General features: G+C 55.3%; 2 non-coding genes and 1 pseudogene across 2 annotated transcripts; all 3 read left to right on the top strand.

The window, feature by feature from the left end:
* The first annotated feature begins 3,853 nt into the window (after window positions 1-3,853).
* On the top strand, window positions 3,854-5,746 carry LOC126330112 (small subunit ribosomal RNA). Its single transcript, XR_007562723.1, has one exon. It is a non-coding gene; the product is annotated as a small subunit ribosomal RNA (ribosomal RNA).
* Window positions 5,747-6,114: 368 nt separating this feature from the next.
* LOC126330116 (5.8S ribosomal RNA) lies at window positions 6,115-6,269 on the top strand. The gene has a single exon (XR_007562727.1). It is a non-coding gene; the product is annotated as a 5.8S ribosomal RNA (ribosomal RNA).
* A 188-nt stretch (window positions 6,270-6,457) lies between these two features.
* LOC126330130 (large subunit ribosomal RNA) overlaps window positions 6,458-10,000 on the top strand; it is a 6,314-nt pseudogene continuing 2,771 nt past the window's right edge.

The raw sequence follows: 10,000 nt of genomic DNA, 5'->3' as shown, positions 1-10,000 counted from the left end.
GCGACATGACGTGGTGCAACGACGGTACCGCCACCTGGGGGAGGCCACGCGGACTAAGCCATGTATGGGGCCCACAGTGCTCATTTGCCGAGCCCACCCACACAAAACCTGCACCCCCCTCCAGCGCAGGAGCCGCAACCCGGGTGCGTACGCCGCACCAAGTGCTCCACCCGCGACCGTACGTGCCCCGCCGAAATCGCAACTCCGGCGGATGAACGGCGGACTTTTCTCGCAGTCGTAAGTTGCAATCCACCCCTATATCTTGCGTCTCATGAAGAGTTATATCAAGTATGCCAAATTCCCGCTGTCCCTATACATGCAGTAAGTTCGTCATGGGCGCTGGCCGGCAGGCCGCGAGACCTGACGCCCGGCGGCAAAGAGTGCTCCTCTGAGGATATAGATGTTCCGTTCCGCCGCACAATGGTGACGGTGACCGCTGCCTGCGGTGGCAACGCTGGGCACAGTCGATACTCGCCGTGTGGTGGAAGGTAAACATTATGCGGTACATCAGTACTTTCCTAATAGTTCGGTCGTCTCACGGCACTGCTTAGTAAATGATGCAAGGCCACATATAGATGATTTATGCGAATGTCCCTATACGTGCTGTAAGACTGGGCACACAACGTGAATCGCACGTCAGCCAGACACTCGAACATGCACTACTCTCGGCCTGCAACGGAGACACACAATACGTAAACATCTGGAATGCGACAATGTCGAGTGCACCCTCTCTGCCACATTGCACCGTCGACACTATGATAACCAGACCAGTAGGTCCACCTATAAAAGCACAATACCACACTCCTCCGACAACTACCATTGCTCAGATAAACCAACACCACCAACACACATCCTACACAGAGGGGCACCAAATATCACCACCCGCCCTCGTGTTATACCACATGAAAAATTGCAGAAGTGAGAGACACAGACCCGCCAGCCTCTTGCTACAAGCATCGAACCGACGTGACGTATCTGACGGTGACTCAGGCATCCGCGTACTGCCACCACTATCCACCCCCCCCCCTCTCTGCCCCCTTCCCACACAATACCAAATTTAACCAACTTTATCGCTTAACCTAACTGTGGTTTTACCAGATTATCGCTTAACCTAACTGTGGTTTTACCAGATTATCGCTTAACCTAACTGTGGCTGTACCAGATTATCGCTTAACCTAACTGTGGCTGTACCAGATTATCGCTTAACCTAACTGTGGCTGTACCAGATTATCGCTTAACCTAACTGTGGCTGTACCAGATTATCGCTTAACCTAACTGTGGCTGTACCAGATTATCGCTTAACCTAACTGTGGCTGTACCAGATTATCGCTTAACCTAACTGTGGTTGTACCAGATTATCCCTTAACCTAACTCAATTTGTCCCTTAACCTAACTCAATTTGTCCCTTAACCTAACTCAATTTGTCCCTTAACCTAACTCAATTTGTCCCTTAACCTAACTCAATTTGTCCCTTAACCTAACTCAATTTGTCCCTTAACCTAACTCAATTTGTCCCTTAACCTAACTCAATTTGTCCCTTAACCTAACCCACGTTGTCCCTTAACCTAACTCAATTTGTCCCTTAACCTAACTCAATTTGTCCCTTAACCTAACTCAATTTGTCCCTTAACCTAACTCAATTTGTCCCTTAACCTAACTCAATTTGTCCCTTAACCTAACCCACGTTGTCCCTTAACCTAACCCACGTTGTCCCTTAACCTAACCCACGTTGTCCCTTAACCTAACCCACGTTGTCCCTTAACCTAACCCACGTTGTCCCTTAACCTAACCCACGTTGTCCCTTAACCTAACCCACGTTGTCCCTTAACCTAACCCACGTTGTCCCTTAACCTAACCCACGTTGTCCCTTAACCTAACCCACGTTGTCCCTTAACCTAACCCACGTTGTCCCTTAACCTAACCCACGTTGTCCCTTAACCTAACCCACGTTGTCCCTTAACCTAACCCACGTTGTCCCTTAACCTAACCCACGTTGTCCCTTAACCTAACCCACGTTGTCCCTTAACCTAACCCACGTTGTCCCTTAACCTAACCCACGTTGTCCCTTAACCTAACCCACGTTGTCCCTTTGCCTAACATAGTTCACTGCTCGGAATCTCTGGTGTCGTTGTTATCCTCATGTAGATGTCTTGCGAGTGTTGCTTACTTTCCACATATTCCCGCTATCCACTGTCAATTGTACTGCAATAGGACTATATCGCCCCCCCCCCTCTGCCCCTCTCTTTGTGTCTCCGTCCTCTCAAGCTGGTCGGTCTGGCGTTTGAGTGTTAAATGAGCCTCGCAGCTGTTCAGTTGCGTTCAGATGTCGACGCCCTCAGTGTACGTCGTGGTATGGTCTGTGTCCATTGTCCGCTGATGTCGTACGCGTAACCCACACGCTGTACCGATCATCGGTAGTTACGTACAGAGTGAAGTAGTGTGATACGTGTGACCGTACGCTGGCTGTGCCCAACGGTGTCGAATCTCAATTTCCATATGTTGTGCTCGATGCTACTTGTCTCGTCTCCCAATAACAGCTAGGTTGCACTGTGGTACGCCGTAGAGGCGTGTGGGAGGAACGTACGAACGCATTGTATGTCACCCTGGGTCGCTGGGGGTGGTGGTGCGGTGAGTCAGGTCAGGTCAGCGTGAGCCGTGTGATGTAGTGACGCGTGTATTCCGGTGGACCGCGTTCCATATCTGGGACATGCCGCAGATGCCGGTTGACAGTGGATCGCGGAAGGGACATCGCATACGTGCGCGGGCCACCTTCCACGTGTTCTCTTCTGCACATGTCGCAGTGTGTATGTGGTCTGATGTAGCGTGTCGTGACACATGACATCCTGGCATGCAAGAATTGTTGAATTCGCAAATGTAGGTGGACATCTACGTTTACTGCCCAAGATACGCAAATGAACTGGAAATCCGTTGTTGAGCGGTTGTTCACGCTGGAGGTGAATCTGTGATGGCGACGATCGGTACAGCTATTAACCGGTTGTTTCAGCGGTACCCGCCACATCCACACACGTGACTAGGCCCATGTGGGTATGAAGCGATACGCGGCGGTGGCTTGGTGGGACTGTTCCCGGCCGGTGAAGGGGGGCCGCCCGGCGTGTTGGCCGCGCGCTGCGTGGGCGCACGCGCAACAGGCGGCTGGTGGGGGGCGCCGAGTGGCAGGAGCGCCAGCCGACGGGCTCGGCAGGCGGCGCAGCTACGCTGCGGCGCACCCTGCACGCGGCGCCTGGCGGCCAAAGTTGGTTCAGCCGAGCCCGGTGCGAAGCGCGGTGGACATCTGCAGTGTGCTGGTCTGATTGAGGACTGTGTGCGTTGAGGATGCGCCGCCGCCTGGCACTCGGCGCCGCGACGCCGTCTGCTGCTCGGTCGCCCCAGCGGTTCTCGCAGGTGGTTTGTATCGCAGTTGTGCGGACGTGTTGGCGCGTGCGCTGTGCTGGGAGAGTTCGCTTCTGCACCCAAGTGGGGCTTTGCCCTTGTGTGGCGCTGGCGTTGGAGCTGCCGGTCACCATAGGTGGCGCGTGTTGTCTCCCGCCGGCAATGCCACGACAGCACGCTCCCGGGCCTCTGTCGGCAGCGGCAAGCTCAGTTGGGAGCAAGGGTGTTCGCACTAAAACCGTCTACTCGCCTAACTCCGGGCGATTGCGCCTCTCTCGAAACCGACCAAGTACCTAGGACGGCGCTGCGCGCCGCCGGGACCTGAGAGGGTTTCGAGGTGTATCGTGCAGGGGAGCTCGGCCTCCTCCTGTTTGCAGAATAATTGAGCGGACGCTTGCGTGTTCGCGCGGGCCCCCGGGACACACTCCCGGGCGGCCGGCTGCTCAGCTCTAGTTGACGCAGCTCCCTGGTTGATCCTGCCAGTAGTCATATGCTTGTCTCAAAGATTAAGCCATGCATGTCTCAGTACAAGCCGCATTAAGGTGAAACCGCGAATGGCTCATTAAATCAGTTATGGTTCCTTAGATCGTACCCACGTTACTTGGATAACTGTGGTAATTCTAGAGCTAATACATGCAAACAGAGTCCCGACCAGAGATGGAAGGGACGCTTTTATTAGATCAAAACCAATCGGATTGGCTTGTCTGGTCCGTTTGCCTTGGTGACTCTGAATAACTTTGGGCTGATCGCACGGTCCTCGTACCGGCGACGCATCTTTCAAATGTCTGCCTTATCAACTGTCGATGGTAGGTTCTGCGCCTACCATGGTTGTAACGGGTAACGGGGAATCAGGGTTCGATTCCGGAGAGGGAGCCTGAGAAACGGCTACCACATCCAAGGAAGGCAGCAGGCGCGCAAATTACCCACTCCCGGCACGGGGAGGTAGTGACGAAAAATAACGATACGGGACTCATCCGAGGCCCCGTAATCGGAATGAGTACACTTTAAATCCTTTAACGAGTATCTATTGGAGGGCAAGTCTGGTGCCAGCAGCCGCGGTAATTCCAGCTCCAATAGCGTATATTAAAGTTGTTGCGGTTAAAAAGCTCGTAGTTGGATTTGTGTCCCACGCTGTTGGTTCACCGCCCGTCGGTGTTTAACTGGCATGTATCGTGGGACGTCCTGCCGGTGGGGCGAGCCGAAGGGGTGCTTTCGCGTCCCGAGGCGGACCCCGTTTAAATCCTACCAGGGTGCTCTTTGTTGAGTGTCTCGGTGGGCCGGCACGTTTACTTTGAACAAATTAGAGTGCTTAAAGCAGGCAAGCCCGCCTGAATACTGTGTGCATGGAATAATGGAATAGGACCTCGGTTCTATTTTGTTGGTTTTCGGAACCCGAGGTAATGATTAATAGGGACAGGCGGGGGCATTCGTATTGCGACGTTAGAGGTGAAATTCTTGGATCGTCGCAAGACGAACAGAAGCGAAAGCATTTGCCAAGTATGTTTTCATTAATCAAGAACGAAAGTTAGAGGTTCGAAGGCGATCAGATACCGCCCTAGTTCTAACCATAAACGATGCCAGCCAGCGATCCGCCGCAGTTCCTCCGATGACTCGGCGGGCAGCCTCCGGGAAACCAAAGCTTTTGGGTTCCGGGGGAAGTATGGTTGCAAAGCTGAAACTTAAAGGAATTGACGGAAGGGCACCACCAGGAGTGGAGCCTGCGGCTTAATTTGACTCAACACGGGAAACCTCACCAGGCCCGGACACCGGAAGGATTGACAGATTGATAGCTCTTTCTTGATTCGGTGGGTGGTGGTGCATGGCCGTTCTTAGTTGGTGGAGCGATTTGTCTGGTTAATTCCGATAACGAACGAGACTCTAGCCTGCTAACTAGTCGCGTGACATCCTTCGTGCTGTCAGCGATTACTTTTCTTCTTAGAGGGACAGGCGGCTTCTAGCCGCACGAGATTGAGCAATAACAGGTCTGTGATGCCCTTAGATGTTCTGGGCCGCACGCGCGCTACACTGAAGGAATCAGCGTGTCTTCCTAGGCCGAAAGGTCGGGGTAACCCGCTGAACCTCCTTCGTGCTAGGGATTGGGGCTTGCAATTGTTCCCCATGAACGAGGAATTCCCAGTAAGCGCGAGTCATAAGCTCGCGTTGATTACGTCCCTGCCCTTTGTACACACCGCCCGTCGCTACTACCGATTGAATGATTTAGTGAGGTCTTCGGACTGGTACGCGGCATCGACTCTGTCGTTGCCGATGCTACCGGAAAGATGACCAAACTTGATCATTTAGAGGAAGTAAAAGTCGTAACAAGGTTTCCGTAGGTGAACCTGCGGAAGGATCATTACCGACTAGACTGCATGTCTTTCGATGTGCGTGTCGTGTCGTGTCGCGCAACACGCTACCTGTACGGCAGTGGCCGTGCGCCGCGTGCGGAACCACGCGTGCCTCTCAAAACTAGCGGAAGTGTTGTTGTTGTGTGGTACGAGCGCTGAAGCTCTGGAGCGGCTGGCCTGCGGTACCTGGCGCCTGGCGCCGGTTTTGAATGACGTTCGCCCGAGTGCCTGTCCGCTCCGGTGTGGAGCCGTACGACGCCCATCGGCTGTGAGGCCGTTGGACACAAAAAAAAATAGTGGAACAGGGGCCGTCAGACGCCTCAGTCCCGCAAATGCTACTGTCTTGAAAGAGACAGTGGGAGACTGAAAAGGAAAAGATCACCCAGGACGGTGGATCACTCGGCTCGTGGGTCGATGAAGAACGCAGCAAATTGCGCGTCGACATGTGAACTGCAGGACACATGAACATCGACGTTTCGAACGCACATTGCGGTCCATGGATTCCGTTCCCGGGCCACGTCTGGCTGAGGGTCGGCTACGTATACTGAAGCGCGCGGCGTTTGTCCCGCTTCGGAGACGTGGGAGTGTCGTGGTCGCCTGTGTGGCCGGCCGCGTCTCCTTAAACGTGCGATGCGCGCCCGTCGCCTGGCGGTTCGCATACCGGTACTTTCTCGGTAGCGTGCACAGCCGGCTGGCGGTGTGGCGTGCGACACCTCGTACAACGACCTCAGAGCAGGCGAGACTACCCGCTGAATTTAAGCATATTACTAAGCGGAGGAAAAGAAACTAACAAGGATTCCCCCAGTAGCGGCGAGCGAACAGGGAAGAGTCCAGCACCGAACCCCGCAGGCTGCCGCCTGTCGTGGCATGTGGTGTTTGGGAGGGTCCACTACCCCGACGCCTCGCGCCGAGCCCAAGTCCAACTTGAATGAGGCCACGGCCCGTAGAGGGTGCCAGGCCCGTAGCGGCCGGTGCGAGCGTCGGCGGGACCTCTCCTTCGAGTCGGGTTGCTTGAGAGTGCAGCTCCAAGTGGGTGGTAAACTCCATCTGAGACTAAATATGACCACGAGACCGATAGCGAACAAGTACCGTGAGGGAAAGTTGAAAAGAACTTTGAAGAGAGAGTTCAAAAGTACGTGAAACCGTTCTGGGGTAAACGTGAGAAGTCCGAAAGGTCGAACGGGTGAGATTCACGCCCATCCGGCCACTGGCCCCCGCCCTCGGCAGATGGGGCCGGCCGCCCGCGCGGAGCAATCCGCGGCGGGGTCGTGTCCGGTTGCCTTTCCACTCGCCGCGGGGTGGGGCCGTTCCGGTGTGCGGTGGGCCGCACTTCTCCCCTAGTAGGACGTCGCGACCCGCTGGGTGCCGGCCTACGGCCCGGGTGCGCAGCCTGTCCTTCCGCGGGCCTCGGTTCGCGTCTGTTGGGCAGAGCCCCGGTGTCCTGGCTGGCTGCTCGGCGGTATATCTGGAGGAGTCGATTCGCCCCTTTGGGCGCTCGGGCTCCCGGCCAGCGCGCGCGGTTCTTCCCGGATGACGGACCTACCTGGCCCGGCCCCGGACCCGCGCCGCTGTTGGCTCGGGATGCTCTCGGGCGGAATAATCGCTCCCGTCAGCGGCGCTTCAGCTTTGGACAATTTCACGACCCGTCTTGAAACACGGACCAAGGAGTCTAACATGTGCGCGAGTCATTGGGCTGTACGAAACCTAAAGGCGTAATGAAAGTGAAGGTCTCGCCTTGCGCGGGCCGAGGGAGGATGGGGCTTCCCCGCCCTTCACGGGGCGGCGGCCTCCGCACTCCCGGGGCGTCTCGTCCTCATTGCGAGGTGAGGCGCACCTAGAGCGTACACGTTGGGACCCGAAAGATGGTGAACTATGCCTGGCCAGGACGAAGTCAGGGGAAACCCTGATGGAGGTCCGTAGCGATTCTGACGTGCAAATCGATCGTCGGAGCTGGGTATAGGGGCGAAAGACTAATCGAACCATCTAGTAGCTGGTTCCCTCCGAAGTTTCCCTCAGGATAGCTGGTGCTCGTACGAGTCTCATCCGGTAAAGCGAATGATTAGAGGCCTTGGGGCCGAAACGACCTCAACCTATTCTCAAACTTTAAATGGGTGAGATCTCCGGCTTGCTTGATATGCTGAAGCCGCGAGCAAACGACTCGGATCGGAGTGCCAAGTGGGCCACTTTTGGTAAGCAGAACTGGCGCTGTGGGATGAACCAAACGCCGAGTTAAGGCGCCCGAATCGACGCTCATGGGAAACCATGAAAGGCGTTGGTTGCTTAAGACAGCAGGACGGTGGCCATGGAAGTCGGAATCCGCTAAGGAGTGTGTAACAACTCACCTGCCGAAGCAACTAGCCCTGAAAATGGATGGCGCTGAAGCGTCGTGCCTATACTCGGCCGTCAGTCTGGCAGTCATGGCCGGTCCTCGCGGCCGGCCGCGAAGCCCTGACGAGTAGGAGGGTCGCGGCGGTGGGCGCAGAAGGGTCTGGTCGTGAGCCTGCCTGGAGCCGCCGTCGGTGCAGATCTTGGTGGTAGTAGCAAATACTCCAGCGAGGCCCTGGAGGGCTGACGCGGAGAAGGGTTTCGTGTGAACAGCCGTTGCACACGAGTCAGTCGATCCTAAGCCCTAGGAGAAATCCGATGTTGATGGGGGCCGTCATAGCATGATGCACTTTGTGCTGGCCCCCGTTGGGCGAAAGGGAATCCGGTTCCTATTCCGGAACCCGGCAGCGGAACCGATATAAGTCGGGCCCCTCTTTTAGAGATGCTCGTCGGGGTAACCCAAAAGGACCCGGAGACGCCGTCGGGAGATCGGGGAAGAGTTTTCTTTTCTGCATGAGCGTTCGAGTTCCCTGGAATCCTCTAGCAGGGAGATAGGGTTTGGAACGCGAAGAGCACCGCAGTTGCGGCGGTGTCCCGATCTTCCCCTCGGACCTTGAAAATCCGGGAGAGGGCCACGTGGAGGTGTCGCGCCGGTTCGTACCCATATCCGCAGCAGGTCTCCAAGGTGAAGAGCCTCTAGTCGATAGAATAATGTAGGTAAGGGAAGTCGGCAAATTGGATCCGTAACTTCGGGATAAGGATTGGCTCTGAGGATCGGGGCGTGTCGGGCTTGGTCGGGAAGTGGGTCAGCGCTAACGTGCCGGGCCTGGGCGAGGTGAGTGCCGTAGGGGTGCCGGTAAGTGCGGGCGTTTAGCGCGGGCGTGGTCTGCTCTCGCCGTTGGTTGGCCTCGTGCTGGCCGGCGGTGCAGGATGCGCGCGCCTGCGCGGCGTTCGCGCCCCGGTGCTTCAACCTGCGTGCAGGATCCGAGCTCGGTCCCGTGCCTTGGCCTCCCACGGATCTTCCTTGCTGCGAGGCCGCGTCCGCCTTAGCGTGCTCCTCCGGGGGCGCGCGGGTGCGCGGATTCTCTTCGGCCGCCATTCAACGATCAACTCAGAACTGGCACGGACTGGGGGAATCCGACTGTCTAATTAAAACAAAGCATTGCGATGGCCCTAGCGGGTGTTGACGCAATGTGATTTCTGCCCAGTGCTCTGAATGTCAACGTGAAGAAATTCAAGCAAGCGCGGGTAAACGGCGGGAGTAACTATGACTCTCTTAAGGTAGCCAAATGCCTCGTCATCTAATTAGTGACGCGCATGAATGGATTAACGAGATTCCCGCTGTCCCTATCTACGAGAAATAGGCTGCCCACTAAACATATACAGACTAATGGAAAACTATTTCACAAATAGGAAGGCCATAGTTCAAACAAGTGCTGGCACTATTGAAAAATTAGTCACAAAAGGGTGTCCACAAGGTTCCATCTGTGGTCCCTTTCTTTGGAATCTAGTTTTTGATGAAATAGTAGCGGAAAAAGAAGGGAACCAATGGAGCAAAGTAGCGTATGCAGATGACCTGGCCATTATCACTCGAGGCAACAGCCGCAAGCAACTTGAGGACCAGGCAACACTAGCCTTGAGAGAGATTGGGAACTGGGCCAAGACAAATAAACTGCAAATCTCCAAACCAAAGACTGTAGCAATGACATTAAAAGGACACTTTGATAGGGAGAGGCCACCACAAATAAAATTTGAAGGGCAGAACATTAAGTTTGTGACAGAATTCACATACCTGGGCGTTACACTTGATGAGAAGCTGTCGTTCACTCCACATGTGAAGAGAATCCAACAGAAGCTGGGTGCAATATCAGGTGCATTAATACGGGTCACCAGATCAGAGTGGGGTTTAAAACGACGATCATTGAAACTAATCTACAGTG

This window comes from Schistocerca gregaria, unplaced genomic scaffold, assembly GCF_023897955.1.
Source record: "Schistocerca gregaria isolate iqSchGreg1 unplaced genomic scaffold, iqSchGreg1.2 ptg001254l, whole genome shotgun sequence".
Taxonomy (NCBI): domain Eukaryota; kingdom Metazoa; phylum Arthropoda; class Insecta; order Orthoptera; family Acrididae; genus Schistocerca; species Schistocerca gregaria.
This window is presented reverse-complemented; position numbering and strand designations above follow the sequence as displayed.